Consider the following 22,635-nt stretch of genomic DNA (forward strand, 5'->3'; position numbering starts at 1 on the left):
ACAGAAAATGGCCTATATTTACACAATGGACTAGTACTCATTTATCAAAAATAATGAGTTCATGAAATTCATAGGCAAATGGATGCACCTAGAAAATATCATCCAGAGGGTGGTTACTCAATTACAGAAAAACAAAGTATGCACTCATTTTTAATTGGATATCAGTGCAAATGCTCAAGTTAACTATGATACAAGGCACACACCACATGAAACTCAAGAAGGAGGACCAAAATGCAGATGATTTACTCCTTCCTTGAAAGAGTAAATAAAATATCCATAAGAGGGGTAGGGAGATATTGTTCTTTGGAGACTGAAGGAATGACCATTCAGAGTCTGCTGGACATGTGACACACACACACACACACACACACACACACACATGCACCAAAACTATTTTGGATAAAATAAGGCTTTCAGAGTTTATCATTTGAAGGAGGTACACAATATTTACACAGGGAACTAGGAGAATTCAGCTGAAGGACTTTTTTGTTTTCTGGCTGTACTGAGAGCTGAAAACCAGTTGGTAAGAGTGCCTACACACTTGAAGGCAGAGATAAGACCATCTTTTCTGCTCCAAGTTACCTGTTGTTTGGACTCAAGGACACAATGAGAAGATCGAGTGTTAGAATAAGAAGTATAAAAGAGAGTGAAGAATCCCAACTTATAGGGCCAGTAAATATCTTCAAAAAAATTTGAAGAAATCTTCCCCAACCTAAAGACAGAGATGCCGAAAAACATGCCAGAAGCCAAAAGAGCTCTAAGTAGATCTTACCAGAAAAGAAATTCCTCACATCGCATGATAGTCAAAACACTAAATGCACAAAATAAAGAAAGAAGTTTAAAGGCAATAAGGGAAAAAGGTCAAGTAACATATAAAGTCAGACCTATGAGAATTACACAATGTTTCTAACCAGATACTATGAAAGTCAGAAGATCCTGCAATGATATACTCTAGACCATAAAAGAACACAAAAGCCATTCCAGTCTACTATTGCCAGGAAAATTCTCAATTAACACATATGGAATAACGAAGATATTCCATGACAGAACGAAATTTATACAGTATCTTTCTACAAATCCAGCCCTATGAAAGATAATAGGTAGAAAACTCTAACACAAGGAGGGAGACTACACACTATAAAAAGCAACAAACTAATCTTGCTATGAAACCAAAAGAAAAGAGACACACAAACATGATTCTACCTCTAACAACAAAAATGACAGAAGCAACAATCACTATTCCTTAATATATTTTAACAACAATGGAGTGAATTCCCCAATAGAAAGACGTAGACTAAATGAATGGATACATAAAGAGTACCCAGCATTTTGTTGCATGTAAAAAGCACAACTTAGAGACAAAGACAGACACTACCTGAGAGTATTAGGCTAGAAAACAAATTTTGAAGCAAATGGTCTGATAGACGGAAGCTGGATTTGCCATTCTACTATGGAATATAATTGATTATCAACCAAAAGTTTTCCAAACAGGTGAGGAAGGAAATTTCATATTTATCAAAAGATTATCACAGCAATAGGAACTCTCACTCCTAAATATTTTTGCTCCAAATACATGGGCAACTGCATTCCTAAAGGATACCTTACTAAAGCTCAAAGCACCCAATGTTCCTCACATAATAAGAGTGGGAGATTTCAACACCACGTTCTCTTCAATGGACAGATCATGGAAATAGAAATTAAACAAAGATCTAGACAAACTAACAGAAATTGTGAACAAAATGGACATTACAGATATTTATAGAATATTTCATCCTAAAACAAAATAATATGCCTTCTTCCCAGCATCTCATAGTATTTTTTCCAAAACTAATCATATAACAAGTCACAAAACATGCCTCAACAGATCTAAGAAAACTGAAATATGTCCATTTATCCAATCAAACCGTGACAAACAAAGGCTGATCTTCAATATCCACAAAACATCAGCGAGCCCACACATACCTGTAAGTTGAACAGTGCTCCACTCAAAGATAACTTGTCAAGCAAGAAATAAAGAAAGATTAAAGACTTTTTAGATTTAATAAAAGTGATGGCACAACATACATATGCTGTACTCAACAATAAAAGAACCTCTGGGAGAATCACCATTCCTTACCTCAAGCAGTATTACAGGGCAATAGTGATTAAAAAAAAAATCAATGACAAAAAAAAAGTTGTATTTGTACAGATCTAGGAATGTTGATAAGTGGAATAGAATTGAAGACCCCAAGACAAACACACACATCAATGGTCACTTGATATTTGACAAAGAGGCCAAAACCATCCAATGAAAAAAAAATTAGTATTTTCAACAAGTGGAGGGCAGCATGTAGAAGTATGCAAATCGATTCATTTTTATTGGTCTAATCAAACCTTAAGTCTGAGTGGATCAAAAACCTCATCATCAAACCCAATAAACTGAAACTATAAGTAGAGAAGAATCTTGATCACATGGGCACTGGGAAAAATTTCCTGAACTAAACACCACTGGTTTGTACTGTAAGATCAAGAATCAGAAATGAGACTTCATAAAACTGCAAAGATTCTGTAAGTCAAAGGACACTGTTATTAGGAGAAAACAGCAAACAAATGATTGGGAAAAGATCTTTATCAATCCTACACCTGATACAGATCTAATATCCAAAATATACAAATAACTCAAGAAGTTAGACACCAGAGAGCCAAATAATCCTATGAAAAATGGGGTGCAGAGCTAAACAGAGAATTCTCAACTAAGGAATAACAAATAGCTGAGAAGTGTGTCAAGAAATGTTCAACATCCTTAGTCATCAAGGAAATAAAAATAAAAATAGTCCCGAGGTTCCACCTCACGGCAGTCAGAATGGCTAAGATCAAAAACTCAGGTGAAAACAGATGTTGGTGAGGTTATGGAGAAAGAGGAACACTGCTCCATTATTGGAGGGATTGCAAACCTGTATGATAACTCTGGAAATCATTCTGAAGTTTCCTGAGAAAATTGGATAATGCCCTAACTGAGGACCCAGCTGTACCTGTACTCTGCATACACACAAAAGATGGTGCAACATACAACAAAGACACATGCTCCACTATGCTCACAGCAGTATTATTTATAATAGCCAGGAACTGGAAAGAATCAAGATGCTCTTCAACTGATGAATGGATACATAAAATGTGATACATCTGTACAATGTTCTACTACTCCACATTAAAATCAATGAATTCATGAAACTCATAAGAAAATGGATTGACCTAGAAAGCGTCACCCTTAGTGAGGTAACCCAATCACAGAAAAGGACACATAGTATGCACTCTCTGATAAGTGCATTTTAGCCCAAAAGTTCGAATTCGGCAAGATATAATCCACAGACCACATGATGTTCAAGAAGAATGATCAAATTATGCAAGCTTCACTCCTTCTTAAACGGCGGAACAAAAAACATTCACGGGAGTTTATGTGGAGGCAAAGGTAGAAGTAGAGACTGAAGGAATTCATGCCCCACCTTGGGTCATATACATATATACAGTCACCAAAAGTATATAAGATTATTGACGCTAAGAAGTGCATGCTGACTGGAACTGGATATAGATGTCCCTGAGAGACACAGCGAGAGCAGGTCAAATTCATAGTTGAATGCTAGCAGCAAAACATTAATCTGAAAATGGAACACCAGTTGCAGGAATTAGAGAAGCGGTTGAAAGACCTGAAGGGGCTTGCAACCTCATAGGACAACAATGCCCAACAACGAAAGGCCCCAGGGAGTAAAGCATCACCCAAAGTATATACATGGATTGACTCATGGCTGTAGATGTATATGTAGCACAAGATGGCCTTTTTGGGCAACAAGGGGAGGAAAAGCTCTTAATCCTTCCAAATGTGGACTCTTAATATAAGGAAGGTGAGAAAGATTAGACGGGTGGATGATGTGGATGGGAACACCATTATCGAAGAAGGAGTGAGAGCAGATAGATGACGTATGAACAGGAAACCAGGAAATGGTATATTTGAAACTTAAATTAAAAAATCATATAAATGAAAAGAGGATCCTCAGATTCCTTTGAATAGGTGGAGGAATATCTAATTTCCCTGTGTGCAGAAGAGGAATTTTTGCTGTCCCTCCAGGAAAAGGTGATAGATTTTTGATGTTTTAAAGTATAAGGGTGAAATAGGATCTCCCCTGGACTGTATGGAATGTGCATAGCTTCTCTTCCTCTTATGTCTGGAGTACTACTGAGCAGAAGTTGAAGGTTGATTGATACCTTGGAAATTATAGAACATTCCAGCCACACACTACTTCAGCAACTCCAAACTGAAAATCACAGTAAAGAATACACACCTGAATATCCATGGTAGGCAGTCAACAGTCTTAGAAGTCTTGTACGAGGCTCTAATGCAGTAGTCTTAGGTTCAGTATCTTATTCAAATATATGTCCATCTACACATTCCTCTGCATGTGAAAGGACACCTCTGTGTAAGGGAACACAATGAAGATAGTAGTCTGATTTGTGCTGGCTTTTAGACTCTTGTTTGAGAACTCAGTCCAGATTTCTCTGAGATCTCTTCGTCAGAACAGTGTTTCTCAGGACAATAAACTTAGAAATTTTAGAGAGGAAATGGATTTCGCATATGGGGAATGTGTCGTAATTCCTTGGCCTTCTGGAGTCCTCTTAATTGTATAAGTCTAAATCTTACTCAGTAAGATGGTGGAGGTAGGGAACTTGCACAGAAGTAGGACTGTTGTGTCAGTCATCAAAAAGGTAATATACCAGACTTCATGGGAAAAAGTTGTTATTGCACCGTGGACATCACCGGGATTTCTGAGAAAATGTGCAAAGGAGATATTGTATACCGGTTTGTTAGAAGTTTAAAATCTCTGGCTACTTCTAAAATTATAAGAAAAAACATTTTATTCTGGAGAAAATGTTAGTACCTCGTGGAGCAGAGGAAGATCCAGTATTGCTTGATCAGCTTCCTATTCTTTATCAGTATTTAGAATGTCCATATATTTTCATGGCATTTGAAAGTCCAGGTAGCAATTCTTCCATCAGTCCTATAGGTTGCATTTCATTCCAGCAGTTGTCTTTGGGCTTTGAAGACTTTTGTCAGACAAGAAAAGATCAACACCCCTTCCTTCCATGGAGGAATGTCTCAGAATACATGTAGCAGAAATAAGTTTGTATGTAATCCTAAACAGTTGGGATGTAGCAGGCTCACAAAATCAAGAGAAGAAGTGCTAATGATGGCCACAAGAGAGTGCAGGCATGAGTACGCCTTGGGCAAAAGAAGATATTTCAGGCCAATGTGGGCCTTTGGTGAAAGTGCTCTTGTCCACTATACAGAGAAAAAAGGTGAAATACTTGTGAGTAGATGTGGAGTGTTGATGCTCCCATAGGGAAAGGAGAGACACTGAAGTTCTTCTATGAAACGGTGACATTACAGACCCCATGGACAGAAGATGTGAATTTGAGAAAAACTGGAGCAAAAGGTATCATTCTGATGTCCCTCCTAGAGGAAGTTTTGAATGTGAGACACAGTTAAGTGTTAATTTTGTGACATCTTTCATCAAAAGTAGCATGGTTCAGAATCATTCTTTGTCAAATAGGTTAGCTGCTGAGGACCTTTTTGAGTGGAAGTGGAGTTTGAGACCTGGGTGCCAGAGATGACTTCAGGAATTGTAAGTCTTATAAGACAGATATCGGACACTCTTATATACAGAATGTACATTTGATATATACTGGACATAAATCGATGATCTAAAGTAATGACGTTTAAGAGTAGAATATTAAAGAAACGTAGAATCTGCTTAAAGTGACAAAACTATTTAAGGATAATGGAGTGTTCAAGCCTACCTTGAGCAGGCAAGCTAGGGCTACTTCACATATCGTATCTTCAGTTACACCATGGGAGGCCTGTCAGGGATCCAAGCATTAGTATTATTCAGCAGTCATGATTTTCAGTCTCTAAATCCTCTTGAAGCTAATCATCGACGACGGTTATAAGCATGAAGGATGGTATATAGGACAAATAATGAAAGTTTCACGATTTACTAACATAGATCATAATTAAGTGAAGTGCCTTTGGTCACATCTGTATTTTCTTAGTGGCCATAATTAGATGGACATGATCTAAAACTCCCTATTAGAGGGTTACATTTGATCTAAACATCCCTATTAGAAGGTTGAGTATGCTCTAAGGACTCTTTAATCTTGGTCCTCTTGGGCAAAAAAAAAAAAAAATTCTGAGATCTCAATAGTAAACTATAGTCATTCTTATAACTGATCTTGGACAGAAGGGGATGGTGTAAGGTATTATTTGTCAAAGAATAAAAACCTGAAGGCTACCAATCAAAGTGAAGTGCTGGTTTCCCTTCATCTAAAGTGGATGGTGTTGAGATGGCTTGGAAATAGGTGCAGTTTGAGTAACCTGTGTTCATAACTGCAATTATGGGGTCATACTGAACTGTTTTGCTAAACAAGAAAGTGCCTGGCCATTTTTAACCAATTACCAAGATCCAGTCACCTAACTGTGAAGAATGAAAAATTCTAGCTCACCTTTGGTGGTGGGAAAACATATGGTATTGCATAATTTTCTTCCAATTATTCTTTCCAGCTTCCATTAGTCAGCATGCTCTTCTATCAGGGTGATTGTCTGAACTGTGATGCTCCATTGATACACACACACACACACACACACACATATGTGTGTGTGTGTATGTGTATCTGTACGTGTACGTATATGCATATGTATATGTATATGTATATATAAGATGTATACATGTATATATATATATCATATATGTATGTATATGTGATGTATATATGTATACCTATGACGTATATATATAATGTATATATACATATATACATATATGTGATGTATATATGTATATATGATGTATATATTTATAAGTGTACATGTGTACACATCCATAAATGAGAGATGGAAAAATTGCATTTCTGAGAACCTTCTGTAGTAAGGTTGCATATATTTTAATTTTAGCTATCTGTACTCTGACCTCTGATCTACACCAAGAATCTTATGATGTCCCACTGGGAAATTGGAATTATGATTGCCTGGTAATCTTGGTCAAGTTTGGCAATTAAGAAAAATGAAGTTAAATCAGGTATAAGATGTCCTTGTAATTAAGTGATGCTCTTGGGGCATCCAGAGCTAGAGGCTACAACTGAAACTCCTCACAAATATAGATGGAATCAATGAGACTTGCCCATAGGAGCCAAACCTGAGATTTCTCTGTGAGCATCAATCCATACCAATACTCCCTTGGCCAGGAACTGGATGTCTATAGTTTTTGTGGATGAAGATCCCATTTTGTACTACATTGAACTGCATGTTATTGAATCTGATTCTGGCTTCTACAGAGGTATGCCATGAGACCATGGGGCCTCTTTCGTCAGAAGTGAAGTGAATTGAGCCCACTTTCAAATAATCAAAGTTTGGGGGTCTTTCCTTTATATGAGTACTTGAGAGGACATAAGGCAACCAGGGAATGTGTAGAGTAGGCTCAGTTGTAGGAGGGAGGTCTGACATTCTGTTCAATGACTTAGGTAATTGATGGAAAAAGGAAGATCTTGACGCCTTTAAGAAAGAGAAAACTTTGAGATCTGATTGTGCAAAGGTATGTGTTAGAAAACCCTTGGAGTTGGGGTTGGTAATATGAAACATCCTGTGAAACATGAATGTCATTATTACCTGATTTGGTAAAGGATTTTCCCCAACAATGCCGTTCAATTTCTATACTTCTTTAGTTGGTAGGAATTTTACATCTTGTATTTAATATGGGGAAGTGCAGGTAACATCCCAGGCCTTTTTTAAACAGCCTGCATGACTGTCTCTGGATCTTTTGCTCATTCAGTTTGTCTTAATATGTCCATATATTGGCAGCAACAAAGGGTGCTCTTGATTTCTAGTGATTGGATTGATTCCATCAATCAATGATTCTATATATAGGAACTGGGACCTCAAACCCGAGTGGAAGAACATATTTCTCTACCCACCATGGTAAAAGGTAAAAGCCTTGAATTTCTATTATTTAGAGTATATCCATGTGAGGTAATTCAAATTCGTGAGGGACTGCTTTAGAATACAAGGTATGGCATACTATTTTTTGGAAAAGCATGTCTCATGTCACCTTGTGAATAAAGGAATGTGTGAATTTCCTTTGGTCAAAGGAAGTGTACTCCATCAAGAGGTGAGAAAGATCCAAGGCCACACTGATGGGGAAGGAGTCACATCATCATTCAGGGTGGTTCTCATGGCCTCGTCAAAGAGGAATGAGTCTAGGACGTATATCAGAACTGTAGAGTTCTGAGAAGAGATTCACAGAATGGGAAGTTCTGAGAAGATCTTTAGCAAAAGTGAAGTCCTGAATGTATTGGTTCAGAATGTGGAGGTCCCTAGTCATATTTTGAAGAAAAGAAGTATCCACTTCACCCATGGTCAGCAGGGGAAGGTTATCAGCTACACTGGGTCTTGGAGAAATGTTCTGCCTCTATCTCAGTAACTTCTAAGTATGTTCTCTATATGTATACCCTATATATCTTTTAGTCCAGGCAATGGTCACAACAACAGTATAAGTGGTTCAGGAAGCGGTGATGTTTCTTCATGGATGTGTTCAGCTACACACATATGTGAATAAAATATAGGAATGGTGTATATTTTGATGACCTACTTTAAGGCACATAGTATAAGAGTCAATTTAGCTTTTTGTCTTCTGAACTAGGATTTAGAAGCAGAGAAATATAAGATACCATTGTTTGCATATGTGTTGTATGAATACCTTGAATAAAGAGGTTAGTTTTAAGCAAACTTTCTTAATAGCTGTGTTCTGTGGCATAGGACGAAGGGCAGCTCTAGTGATTCTTTAGTTCCACAGGTACTCCAAAATTCCCATAGTACACAGGGAGGAGGTCTGAGACAATTGATGTGCACTGGGAATAATTTTTAGAGCCCTTTCAATAGAATTTGATTTCCCAAGCCCCCATTTGCAGAAGCTGAGGGTCTAAAATCTACTGGGTGGATTGAAGTAGAAAATTGACCCACAATCCTACTGGAAAGACAGGGAATGTTAGATGATCATTCATGTAGGATGCGTGGTATAACACTCCCTTGGTCTGGCAGCTCTTTAAGGAGAAAAGACAACACCACTTGATGGGAATAGGAATATAAAAGGGCCATGTAAGTCTTCAAGCAGGTTTTAAGCCTCTTTACCATAAAGGATCTAGGGCAATGCTGTACTTTGGCGAGTACTGACATGCTCTACAATATAAGAAGAAGGAGTAAGTTAACACTGGGTAAAGTGAACCCCATGTAAGAGAGGAAAACTCTAAAGCACTATTGAAAATGAAGAGAAATTTCTTCAGGCATAGTGTATATAGGTGCCATACACACTTCTGTCAACAGAAAAGGTCCCTGGTACCTTATACCAGGATAAAGTTTCCAGCAGTAATCATAAGTTTCAAATTCTCATTCAGAGTTTTATATATTCATAATTTCTGTTAATGCAAGAGAAAAGACAGGAACATATTTCTTCTGCCAAAGGCTTTGGATAATTGTTTCTGGCTAGGTTAATCCTTCTGGTTCGTTCAGCTGTTAAGATCTAAGCAGAAATGTTGAAATTATTACATTTCTATTGATTTGCCTGATTGCAGTTTGCAAGGGTTATATACTCTGATTCCAAACTTCGACTCTGGGACTTCAAACCGGAGTAGAGTCGAGTCCCTGGATTATAGAAGGAGTCACTTTTGAAAATATGTCTGATCAGTTAGGTATACAACTACTTTGTTGGAAATTCAAGGGCCCAATATTCAGAGAGAACATTTAGGAGGACTGGAAAGAGCGAAAAGGTCACAGAATCCTTCAGGCAAAGGTTTACCTGGGGTACTGGAAGAAGAGAGTCAAGTGCAACTGTTTTCACAGTCCAGAATAACCATGTGTCTGGGGACTATGAGGCGTGCTTGCCAGAAATTAGGGAATTTGCTCTTACATATTGGGTGGTAATCTCTGGATTTATCTTTTCCTCAAGCTGTTAAGCAGCAGGATAATCATGGACAACAAAGATGAAACTGCTCCATTTTATGTTACAAACCTTAAAGGCAGAACGTAGGTTAGGGCTCAGATTTGCACTGACATGTCTGAGGACATCATGTCCATGTGGTCTGCCATTCCTTAAAACATTTATGTATGCCTGGCCACCCAGGTCAGAAGGAAACATTAAGACCTCTTAGAAGAATAGAACTGAGATTCTCTGGATAGAGGTGGATTCTCGGAAGAAACCATTGTCAGGGGATATTAATTTAAAGTTTCCTTAAGAAAAAATAAACATCTGTATGAGAATTCATTTCATTTGCTTCTCTGTATGTTCTTTATCAGAAGAATTTGTATTAAGCCACGTTCAACTTTAAGGGTATGTCTAGATTTTCTTATTCAAAGAAAGGGGAATATATTCATCTTACTTTGAAGAATATGCTTGTCAGGGGCTCTTCATTGCATCCCAAGTGAACCTCCAGTTTACCTTGAACTGACAGAGAAACCAGGGAAAAATTAGGAAACATATCTGTGGCACAGTCCATAATATCAAGAAATAGTGTGGGTTTCCTCACCCTAAATTAATATCTAAACTTCCTTTGGACAAACTAGAATGATATGAAGTAACCTTTCTTTCAGGGATAACATATGACACCTCCTTAATCAAAGAAAGAATAGATGAGTACCCCCGAGTAAAGAAGAGTTGCTGATGTCCCTGTGACAGGAAATTGTTTTGAGTATTCAAATTCCCCTAGTATTTGAGAAAAAAATTAAATTGCTTACAATAGCTCAAGAGGTCCTACATTGCTTCATCTTCTAATGGTACTTCACAGTCTAGCATATACACATCTTTAGCTGAATCTGCAAGAGACTGAATATAGATTCCATGATTCAAGAAAAGTTGGGGGTGTCCTAAGCCTGATTGCCTCCTAAAAACTATATTCAACCAAAAAGAAATGAGCACCAGACTGATGACTTCACAACATATCATGTGACCTTACTCAAGGAAGTAGCATGAGATTCCAGGATTTGCTCCCTCCTTTTGGATTTCAGTGAACCTTCAACAGAGGGATCAATGCTCCATGGTCTGAGGTAAAATATTCCATGGGCCCCAAGCAAAAGGGATGGTTCTGAGAGACCATTTGGTCAAATGAGTAACTCTAAGGCCTAATCATCCTGAGCAGAAAAAAATACCAATGTTTTTGAAAGGAGAAAGGTCTTAAACCAGTTTGAAAGTAAGGGACTATTCCTGATTACCTTCTATAGAAGACTATGGTCCCAGCACTCCAGGGCTCCATATTTTCAGAGAACTCAAGAAAATTCTTATCTCCAAGGCCTCCACTACAGACTTGACAGCAATCTGAGATTTATTCTGAAATCTTGTGTCAAAGTCACTGGATCTAAACCCTATTTAAACTTACTATAAGCCGCACAGGTATGGGTGTGAGGGATATTGGCCTTTCTGGTGAGAATCTTAGATAAGTGGCCTTGGATCCAGGCTGGAATTTTTATTCATTGGCCAAGGGACCTCAATCCATTGTTCTTGGAGATTTTTTGGTGGTCAGAGTTGTATTGGCTATGCAATAAGGTTTGAGGAACAAGTTCTGGTCAGCCACAAACAAAGTGAGAATCTTCTATGGATTCTTGTTCACAAGGATTCAGTTTCAGGTACACTACAGCAGAGGCTGAATGTTTGAGACACTCCTCAGTCACAAGGTCAATTCTAGATTTTGGTCCATCAGATGGCCATGTCTCTGACCCCTCCATTGCAGACAGAGGAAGAATAAAGTGTTTTTATTCCAGGGCAGTTGACTTCTAGTGTTTGTCGTTTTATAGGTATTTGAGTCCTTTGATGTTTAATGATATCGGACAAATGATTGGTTTTGTCTATTATTTTTCTTGTTAAATGTCGAATTATGTTTCTGTGGCTACCTACTTTATCTCTTTTTTGTGTTTTTTAAAAGTAGATTGTGTTCTTTCTTTTTCTGGGTGTAGTTTCCTGCCTTGTACTGGAATTTTCCATCTATCATCTTTTGTAGGGCTGGATTTGTGGAAAGATATTGTGTAAATTTGCTCATGACATGGCATATCTTGGAATCTCCATCTATGGTAGTTGAGAGGTTTTACAGTAGCCTGGGCTGACATTTTTTTTCATTTAGGATCTGTGTGATATATGCCCAGGATTGCTAGCTTTCACAGTCTATTTTAAGAAGTGTGGAATACTGATTGGTCTCCCTTTTTATGTTACTCGACCTTTTTCCCTTACTGCGTTTAACATTTTTTTCTTTGTTTTGTGCACTTTATATTTTAACTATTGTGTGATGGAAGAAATTTCTTTTCTGCTCCAATTTTTTTGGAATTCTTTTTGCTTTTTGTACGTGCAAGGTTGTCTCTTTCTTTAGGTTAGGGAAGATTCCTAGTATAATTTTGTAGAAGATATTTACTGACCCTTCAAAGTGGGAGTTTCATTCTCTTCTATACCTATTATCCTTAGGTTTTATCTTCTTATTTTGTCTATGATTTCCTGGATGTTTTGGGTTAGGAGTTTTTTGTTTTGTATTTTTGGACAATTGTGTAACTGTTTTCTATGGTATCTTCTGCCCCTGAGATTCTTTTCTATATTTTATATTCTGTTGGTTGATGCTTGCGTTTATGACTCCTAATATCTTTCCCAGGTTTTCTATATTCAGAGTGTTCATCTTTGTGTGGTTTGCTGTTGTTGTTGTTGTTTTTGTTGTTGTTGTTGTTCTTTTCTGTTTCCATTTTTACTTCCTGATGGATTTTTCAATTCCTCCAGCAGCTTGGTTATGTTGTAATGTAATTCGTTAAGGGATTTTTGGGTTTCCTCTATGAGGTCTTCTATCTCTTTGCATCTGTTGTCTTGTATTTCTTTGATGGAGTTATTTATGTCCTTCTTAAAATCCTTTAACCTCATCATGTTCAGTGATTTGAACTACAAACTTTTCTATCTCTTTTCTGGTGTGTCAGGGATATACTGGGCTAGCTTTGGTGAAAGAACTGGTTTCTGATGATGTCTAGTAACATCAGTTTATGTTCCTTAGGGAATTATACTTGCCCCTCACCATCTGGAGTTAGCTGGTTTTGCTGTCTCTGAAAGTGGCTTGAATTCTCTCTTAGCCTGTGTGTCAACAGTAATGGGACCGTTGTTCTCTCTTGAATTATCTTGTGTGCCAAGAACTGTGGATAAATTTCAGCTATATGGAATAGATAGAAACAAAAGTATGCTGTAACAGACTGCACCTCTTTTCGTGGGTTCTGAGCACTCCAGGAAGTTACCTATGAGAAGAAAAAGTCTTTCCTGTGCTCTTGAGTGTGTCAGCACTCCTGGAAGTCCATCTATTTCCTCATTGGATCTGGGGACAGAGAGCTGAGGTACAGGTTCAGCTCTGGGAACACAGCTCTGGGTCCTCTTGGTTTTTAAACTTTCACTGGAACAGCTCACAAAAGAAATTTGACTCCCTGATAAGTAAGTGCCTAGGAATCATCATCTCTCTGTCTCTTCAGAGATGGGACTACAAACATATGGCAGCTGGCATTTTCACATGGATGCTGTGAATTAAACTTAGGAATTTCATTCTTTCATGTCAAATATATTCCCAGCTGAAATAATTGTTCAGTGAACAAAGTATTGTTTTGAATATGACAGAGACTATCTGTGACAAATTAAAATGTTTAGGCAATGTCAACTAGGTCATTGAATTGAAGAACTCACATAATTTCTACATGATGGTCTAACCAATGCACGGGATGCATATTCATTAAAATGAAGAATAGTATAAAGTTTATTTATGCAACTTACTGAATCATGTAATAAATAATAAGTCTCCACTAATGTACCATGTCCATAATAGTGTATAGATTAGGAATGAATAGAAAGTATTATGAACTTTCTTCTATAAAGATTGCATTATAGTACAAGAAAAAAGAAAAAAAATGAATGCATAAATCAGTGTGTTGGAGTTGATAGTATGCAAGTAGTTGAAGAATCTATTTTAGAAATAAGGTCATGGAGATTGTCATGAGGAAGTGACATTTAAGTTAAATTAGATGAAAAATAATTGATCTATATTTTGGGCAAAATTACAGTAAATATAAGGATGATAAGAGGACAAAGACCTTGACATATCCAAAAAAGTAAATATGAGAGTAGTTTGTATTGATTAAGAGATAGAAGAACGGTCCAAATAAAGCTGAATCTCAGGCAATGTCTCATATGGGAATATAGAAACAATGTTAGACATATAATTTTTATTTACTGAAAATGTCTTAGAAATCATTGAATAGTTTTAAATAAGTTTGTTTAACTCACAATGTATATAGTAAGGAACTCTGGTTACTTATGAATTATGATATGAGACAGAGAATGATTTTAAGGATGTTTTTGAAGTCTATCTGGAAGTAGTGTCAATGATAATGAAAAAGAGTCATATCAGAGAGCTATGATGGAAATTGTTGTGTTTGGTAGTAGAATGAGGGTGGGTTGAGTAGGAAGAAAAGAAACCCAATGACTTTTTTTGAGAAAATGAAAAGATGTTGGTGTTATTTACTCTGATGTGGAATGTTTCATGATAAGTGGATTTAGGAGAATTATAAAGGAATTTATTTTAGACCCTTGAAGATGCTTGAAAGAACCTCTAACTCACTAGACATTCCTACTTACTGTTCATGGTTTGTTGATTTAAACCATTACTCAGACCATTATTAGCTGTTATATAAAAAAAAAAACTTACATTACTATCTGTATTTTTTCAAGGTGTATCTGGGAGTACTTATTTAATTAAGAGCAAACCTATGATTATACTACATGCTTATTTAGTATATTCAGACAAATTATTTGCCCATTTACTTACTACAAACATTTTGTATTGCAATTAGAATTTAATCCAAGTTTATTGGTGCTGACACACTGTTTGATTAGAATATAATAGCTCATGAATGTGAATTTCACAGAAAGAAATCATTTGCTCAGATTTTGTAAACTTACAAACCCTAGAAGAGTAAAAACATGTAATAAATTCTATCTCTTCTACTTTTAATCTTTAGTATTTTAGTGTGTTATGATATACATGCAAAAATTCCTAACCCAGATGATTTTAACTATAATATCCAGTACTATTAAACATATCAATAGTATTTTACAAATATGAATAATCTATGCTTTCAGAAAATTTTCATCAAAGGAGCAAGAAATTCTTCATAACCTCAACACAACATGGCCTTTGGGAACAGAATAAAACACAAATAAGGAAAGGCGGAAAATGATTGACACATGCACTGTTCTTGGTTTGAAATTTAACAATCATGCTAGTTATAGGATACAGCTTTGAAATTCGAGTCAATGAGAGGATGAAAAATACTGAGGAAGAGTAGGTAAATTGAATTCTTGCTACATGAACAAAAACACTGGATCTGAAGGTAAGGTACATTTTATATAATGACCCTCGTCTTCTGACACTATTTATTCAATGCTTTGGTATTTGTTCGTATATTATGTTCCAAAAACATATCAATGATTCTGGTTATTCTTAATTAATGAACATGCATTTCAGCTGATTTAATATTCCACATTATCTTAATATTCTTCTGTATTTTTCAGTATGAAAATATAGATAATTATTTTGATTAGAGTAAAATTTTATTTTTTTATCTTATGAGAGAAGAAATTATTAATCAAGAATGGATATTTGATATTTTCTAAAAGATGTTAATAGAGGTTGAAACCGTATATATAAGATCAACCATTTATACCTTTTCCAAATGAAACTCATTGAAATGTCAGTACACATGTAGTACATAAATGGAATGATACATAGGAATAAAAACATCCCCTATGTATCCAGAATCATCTATTATCACCATGATGAAAGCCAATATTAGGAAGAGAAGATGGTACAGCCACTTTGCAGGAAAATCAGCTTCATTCAAAATGAAGATTGAGCTGGGAAGTGATTTGACTAAGTGTAGTTAAGAATAATGTAAATGCCCAAAAATTGCAATCTCACTAAGTGGTATTTCCTCGTTGCAGGAGGTATGTTGTTAGGGGTAGGCTTTGAGGTTTCAAAAGACTGAAGCTATTTCAATCTAGTTTTCTCCACCTTCTGCTTATGGTCTGAGATGTAATCTTTCAGCAACCTCTGCCTGTTTATCTTTACTCTGATATCATCCATCACTGACTCTGATATTCTGGATTATAAGCCCAAATAAAGTATTTCTTTTTTAAAGGAAAGAATAATATAAATGAGTTTAATGTTATGAGAAGCAGACCTTGTTTACCTGATATGGTTGCCTTTTCCTTTCTTAGCTTGGGCCATCAAACTTCTGCTATGTTGAATGAGAAATCTCCATATTCTCTACTCTCACATATTGCAGTTTGTCACTTGGCCCTCAGGACCCCCTTATACCTGGGGCTGTATTTTTGTTCTTGGAAGTTAGAAAGTTTGGACTTCCTGACTTTGGAGGCAGGGTTAAAAGTAAATGGGAAGTGAGTGATATACATACCACAACTCTTCTATTTTAGTATGTAAATGGGGGTTATTAGAGGATGGGATTACTGAGGTGAGCATAAAGGAAAGGTGCTGCTTTATTTGAAATGTTTTCTTACCTCATTCTGTGCCCTTGTAAAGGACCAGTCTTATCTCTCAGGCCTGGCCATTTTCCTGTCACTCCTCACCTGCCTATCTCTTGCAGCTCTTAATTCTAATTCCTACTTCTCAATCTAGGTTTCATCTTGACCAGATTTAGTTCATTTTTCAGTGCTCCTGCTCTGAAACGTACACAAGTTCTTTTTCTTTTGTTTTATTTTCAAACTTTCAATGTTTATATTCGTTTTTGTTTTACCTCTTTTATGGAAGCCTTAGAGGAGAATCATTCATGGATGTCTCTTTTGATTGGAATGAGAAAATAATGAAAAAAATCTTTTTTTTAAATTACAGGACATTTTCATGTCTAAGTTTTTCTCTTACATACACCTGCCATGCTAGTTTATCTCCCTGTCTTGTCCTTAGTCCTTTCCTCCCCTTGCTACTTGGATACTGCCTCTTAGGACTTACTGCAGAACCATAAATGCTGGCATACACAAGGGAGGTGTTGATTCTTCATCACTTTTCTAACTTTTTTTCTCCCTTCTCTCTTGATCTGTTTGAATAAATTTGGATCTCTGTACTCAATAGTATATTGCTATAGTGCTTGGGCCATGAAAATATCTGTTATTGTTGCCTTGTCATAGTTTTACAGCTCAGGTTTGGCCTAGTTACACTTTGGGATCTAAGTCCAAGAAGTTTGAGGACTTTAATAAAAAATTGTCAGGAGCTAAAAATACTTTTAAATGATTTCTTAATACATGACGCCTAGAAAACCCTTTCATAAATCATGGATAAAGCAATCTGAGATTCTTGTTTCTGTAAAGTACTTAAAAATATGAAAGGGAGAAAGGCCATGGCTTGCTCACTCTTGTCATTAGATAGAGCGCTCAGATTTGAGTTTTCCTGCGATTTCTGGTTAGAACATAAAGATGTCTTTGGTAGTTTGCATTACCAGATTCCTTATATTAATTCCCCCTTTTGCTATTGTTTTGGTTTTCTGTCTTCATTGTTTCCAATAGGACCATAGCTCCACACTCTGTGTAGATAAAAGGTGGGTCCAGTACAGCTGTTATTGTTCTGGCACACAAACTACTTTTTGGGAACAAATGTTCACCATTGTATAGTTGACAGTGGTTTGAAATTCTTTCCTTGTCCTCAGTTTCTTGTAACAACATATTCTTTACATCTTCTTTAATTAATTGTATTGACCTCCCTGTAATCGTATTATGTATCTGTGTGTATGGAAGAAAGATTTTCTTTAAATATTCTGTGGTTTGTGGGTTTATTCTTCCATAAAGTATTTCCCAACACCACATGACCTCAGGCCATTACTAGGAATTACTGTATGCTGGGAACATTGGGGGAGGATAGTGTGAAATTAATCACTGTCCTTTGTTTCAGAGATTTTTATTTTTTAATAAGTAACCAATACTATACAAATAGCTAACTAACTCTTGTGTTCCCCTTCCTGTATGGCTGCTGGTGTAAATAAAATGCATTTTTTCATTGATAAACAATAATAAAATCTCATAAAGGCACAAACATACTTAAAGACACAAAATATTCACAAAGGAAAATCCATTTAAAATGGAGATAAAATATAAACAAAATGAGATCAAAAGACCCATTCAGAAACATGATATTAAAAATGTCATTGTCAAGTTACAAATTTTTAAGATGAGATAATAATAATATATACTTAAGAAGAGATGAAAACCATTAAATGCACTGTGTGCCCAAAGTGTTCACTCAAAATATAGTATATACCAAAGAATGGAATGGAGCTCTCATTCTTGCTACTATAGAGGCAAAATGGAAGAATTACTATTAGGCTAAACCCAACCTAGATTTCATAGTGCCAAACTATCAAGAAAGCTAGTGTTTCAAAAATACCACATTAAGCAAATATCGATAATAAAAACAAATATAAAAATAAGAAAGTATTGAAGACCAGCACTAGTCCATGATAATCTGATAGGGTGCATGGGATTATTTCAATATTCTGGTATCTATATGGACCTGTTTAGTGACACAGTATATGGTAAGTTTGGAGAAGTTACTTTTAGGTGCAAAGAAAAAAAGGTATATTCTCTAGTTTTAGGATGAAATGTTATTTAAATATCTGCTAAATCCATTTGGATGATTATTTCTGTTATTTTTAATGTATCAGTTTAGTTTCAGTTGCCACAAACGGTCAATTGATGAACTTGGGTATTGAAATCTCCTACTATTATCGTGTTGGCGCCAATATATTCTTTGAGGCTTATTGATTTTCTTTTGGTGAATTTAGGTGCCCTAGCATTTGAAACATAGTTGTTCATAATTGATAGTTCATCTTAGTATTATTTTTTCTTTGACAATTATTTTGTCCTTCCTTATCATTTTTGATATCTTTGGTTGAAAGTCAATTTTATTCAATGTAAGAAAGGCTATTTCCGTTTTATTTCTTGGGACCATTTGCTTGGAATTTCTCTCCAGCCTTTTACCTTGAGATAGTGACTGTCTATATAATTAAGGTATATTTCCTGTATGCAGCAAAATGTTCGGTCCACTTTATTTATTCAATCCCTTAGTTTATATATTCTTATTGGAGAATTAAGTCCATTGATGATAAGAGATATTAAATAAAATTTATTGTTCTTTCCTGCTATTTTTATTGTTAGAAATGGAATTACTTTTGTGTGGCTATCATCTTTTGGGTTTGTTGAAAGATTAATTCCCAAATTTTTCCTAGGGTGTAGTTCCTTTTTTGTGTTGGAAGTGTCCATCTACTATCCCATGTAGGGCTAGATTTGTTGAAAGATGTTTTGTAAATTTGGCTTTGTCATGGAGTATCTTGGTTTCTGCATTCATGGTAAGTGAAAATTTTACCAGATATCCAAGCCTGGAGATCCAGAAATAAATGCAAACACCTACGGTAACTTTATCTTTGACAAATGTTCTAAAACCATTTAATGGAAAAAAGACAGAATTTTCAAAAAATGGTGATGGTTCAACGTGAGGTCAGCATATAGAAAAATCAATTATTTAAACAAACTCACAGGGTGGGGGAACAAATGATCACATTGTTAGATGGTGACAAAAAATGAAAACAATCAATACCTCTTCATGTTAAAAGATTTGGTACATATTATAAATTCAAGGTCCATACATAAACTTAGTAAAAACAATATTACAAAAAGAGTACCCAACATCAACATAAATGGAGAGAACCTTGAAGCAATTCAACAAATATCTGGGAATAGAAAAGGTTGCCCAATCTCCACTTACTTCTTTAATATAGCACTAGAAATCTTATTCACAGAAATTAGACAACCAAAGGAGATAAAGGGAATTCAAGAAGTCAAAATATCATGATTTGTATATGATATGATAGTATATTTTAGTGACCCCAAAAATTCAACCAGAGAACTCCTTCAGCCAATAAACAACTTCTGTAAAATGGCTGGATATAAAATTAACTCAAACAAATCATTACGCTTCCTCTACTTCAAGGATAAACAGGTTGAGAAGAAATTAGGGATATGACAATTTTCACATTAGTCACAAATAATAAAAAATACCTCAGTGTGACTCTAACCAAGCAAGTAAAAGGTCTTTATGACAAGAACTTCAACTCTGTGAAGAAAAAAATAATGAAGAAAATCTCAGATGGAAAGATTTTCCATGATTATGGATTGGTAGAGTTAATATTGCAAAAATGGCAAACTTGGCAAAAGCAATCAACATATTCAAGGCAATCGCTATCACAATTCCAACTCACTGCTTCACAGAGTTAGAAAGAGCAATTTGAAAATTCATTTGAAATAACAAAAACCCCATGACAGAGAAAACTCTCCTCAACAAGAAAAGAACTTCTTTACTTTTTCTTTTTTTTTTCTGCTTGTAAAGTTTATTCACCACAAGGGCACCCCTAAAGGAAGAAGCAGGAGCTGATATCTGATCTGTGTTCTTCTTGAAAGCCTTGCATCGTAACACAGCATAAGGTTAGCAAAAGGATGGGAAGGTTTGCTTTTCATTTGTGGAACATTCCGTACATGTAATACAATGTGCTCTGATCAAGTGCACCCACAATCCCTCCTGCTCCTCCTAGACCTGCCCGCATCTCATCTCCCTTCCAAATTTCTGTAGTCTTTCGCTTAATTTTTTTTGCATATTTCTAACACTGGATCCTTTCATTTCTTTTTTTAATTAACTTGAGTATTTCTTATTTACATTTTGAGTATTATTCCCTTTCCCGGTTTCCAGGCCAACATACCCCAACCCCTCCACCTCCCCTTCTTTATGGGTATTCCCCTCCCCATCCTCCCCCCATTGCCGCCCTCCCCCTAACAAACATGTTCACTAGGGGTTCAGTCTTAGCAGGACCAAAGACTTCCCCTTACATGAGTGATCTTACTAGCATGTTCAATGCTACTATGACTCCTGTCTGCCTGATCTTCTTTGCTTCATCCATCTTGTCTAATTGGGTGGCTGTATATGTATGGGACACACGTAGGGTAGGCTCTGAATGGATGTTCCTTCTGTCTCTGTTTTAATCTTAGCCTCTCTATTCCGTGCCAAGAGTATTCTTATTCCCCTTTTAAAGAAGGAGTGAAGCATTCACATTTTGATCATCCATCTTGAATTTCATGTGTTCTAGGCATTTAGGGTAATTCAAGCATTTGGGTTAATAGCAACATATTAATGAGTGCATACCATATGTGTTTTTCTGGGATTGGGTTACATCACTCAGGTTGATATTTTCCAGTTCCATCAATTTGCCTATGAATTTCATAAAGGCATTGTTTTTGATAGCTGAGTAACATTCCATTGTGTAGATGTACCACATTTTATGTATCCATTCCTCTGTTGAAGGGCATCTGGGTTCTTTCCAGCTTCTGGCTATTATAAATAAGGCTGCTATAAACATACTGGAGCACGTGTCTTTTTTATATGCTGGGGCATCTTTTGGGTATATGCCTAAGAGAGGTATAGCTGGATCCTCAGGCAGTTCAATGTCCAATTTTCTGAGGAACCTCCAAACTGATTTCGAGAATGGTTGTACATTCCCACCAACAATGGAGGAGTGATCCTCTTTCTCCACATCCTCGCCAGCATTTGCTGTCACCTGAGTTTTTGGTCTTAGCCATTCTCACTGGTGTGAAGTGAAATCTCAGGGTTGTTTTGATTGGCATTTCCCTTATGACTAAAGATGTTGAACATTTCCTTAGGTGTTTCTTAGTCATTTGGCATTCCTCAGCTGTGAATTCTTTGTTTAGCTCTGAACCTCACTTTTAATAGGGTTATTTGTCTCCCTGCGGTCTAACTTCTTGAGTTATTAGTACATTTTGGATATAAGGCCTCTATCTGTTGCATGATTGGTAAAGATCTTTTCCTTCTTTGGGAATCACTATCCCTTACCTCAAACTGTATAACAGAAAAATAATGATAAAAATTTAATGGTTATGGTACAGAGACAGATACCCACATCAATGGAATAGAATTGAAGACCCAGAAATGAAGGCACATCCCAGGCACTTGATATTTGACAAAGGAGCCAAAACCATCCAATGGAATAAACATAGCATTTTCAACAAATAATGCTGGTTTGACTGGAAATTAGCATGCAGAAGAAGGGAAATCAATCAATTCTTATCACCGCATACAAAGCTCAAGTCAAAGTGGATCAAGGGTCTCCACATAAAATCATATAACCTAACACTAATAGAAGAAAAAATGTGAAAGAATCTTGGACACTTGGGCACTGGGGAAATTTCCTGAATATAAAACCAATGGCTTATGCTCTAAGATCAAGATTTGACAAATGGAACTTCATAAAATTGTAAAGCTTTTGTAAGGAAAAAGGCACTGTCATTAGGAAAAAGGAGCAACCAATCGATTAAGAAAAGATCTTTACCAATCCTACATATGATAGAGGGCTAAATTCAATCTAAACAAAAACTCAAGGAATTATGTTACAGGGAATCAAATAGTCCTTTCAAAATGGTGTATAGAGCTAAACAATGA

General features: G+C 36.1%; 1 long non-coding RNA gene across 17 annotated transcripts in view; it reads right to left on the reverse strand.

Annotated features, from left to right (window-relative positions):
• Positions 1-22,635, reverse strand: part of LOC134484065 (uncharacterized) — a 180,829-nt gene that overhangs the window by 114,680 nt on the left and 43,514 nt on the right. For 8 of the 17 annotated variants that reach the window (XR_010061411.1, XR_010061414.1, XR_010061410.1 and 5 more), the window contains exons 2-3: positions 10,453-10,517; positions 5,830-5,889 (exon numbers count right to left, since the gene is read on the reverse strand). This is a non-coding gene — a long non-coding RNA (uncharacterized LOC134484065). Of the gene's footprint in view, positions 1-4,316; positions 4,448-4,910; positions 5,077-5,829; positions 5,890-10,452; positions 10,518-10,807; positions 12,327-20,189; positions 20,269-22,635 lie in introns of those variants that run through there. The other 9 variants (XR_010061407.1, XR_010061402.1, XR_010061408.1 and 6 more) reach the window with 7 other exon arrangements.

This window comes from Rattus norvegicus, chromosome X (assembly GCF_036323735.1).
Source record: "Rattus norvegicus strain BN/NHsdMcwi chromosome X, GRCr8, whole genome shotgun sequence".
In the NCBI taxonomy this organism is placed as follows: domain Eukaryota; kingdom Metazoa; phylum Chordata; class Mammalia; order Rodentia; family Muridae; genus Rattus; species Rattus norvegicus.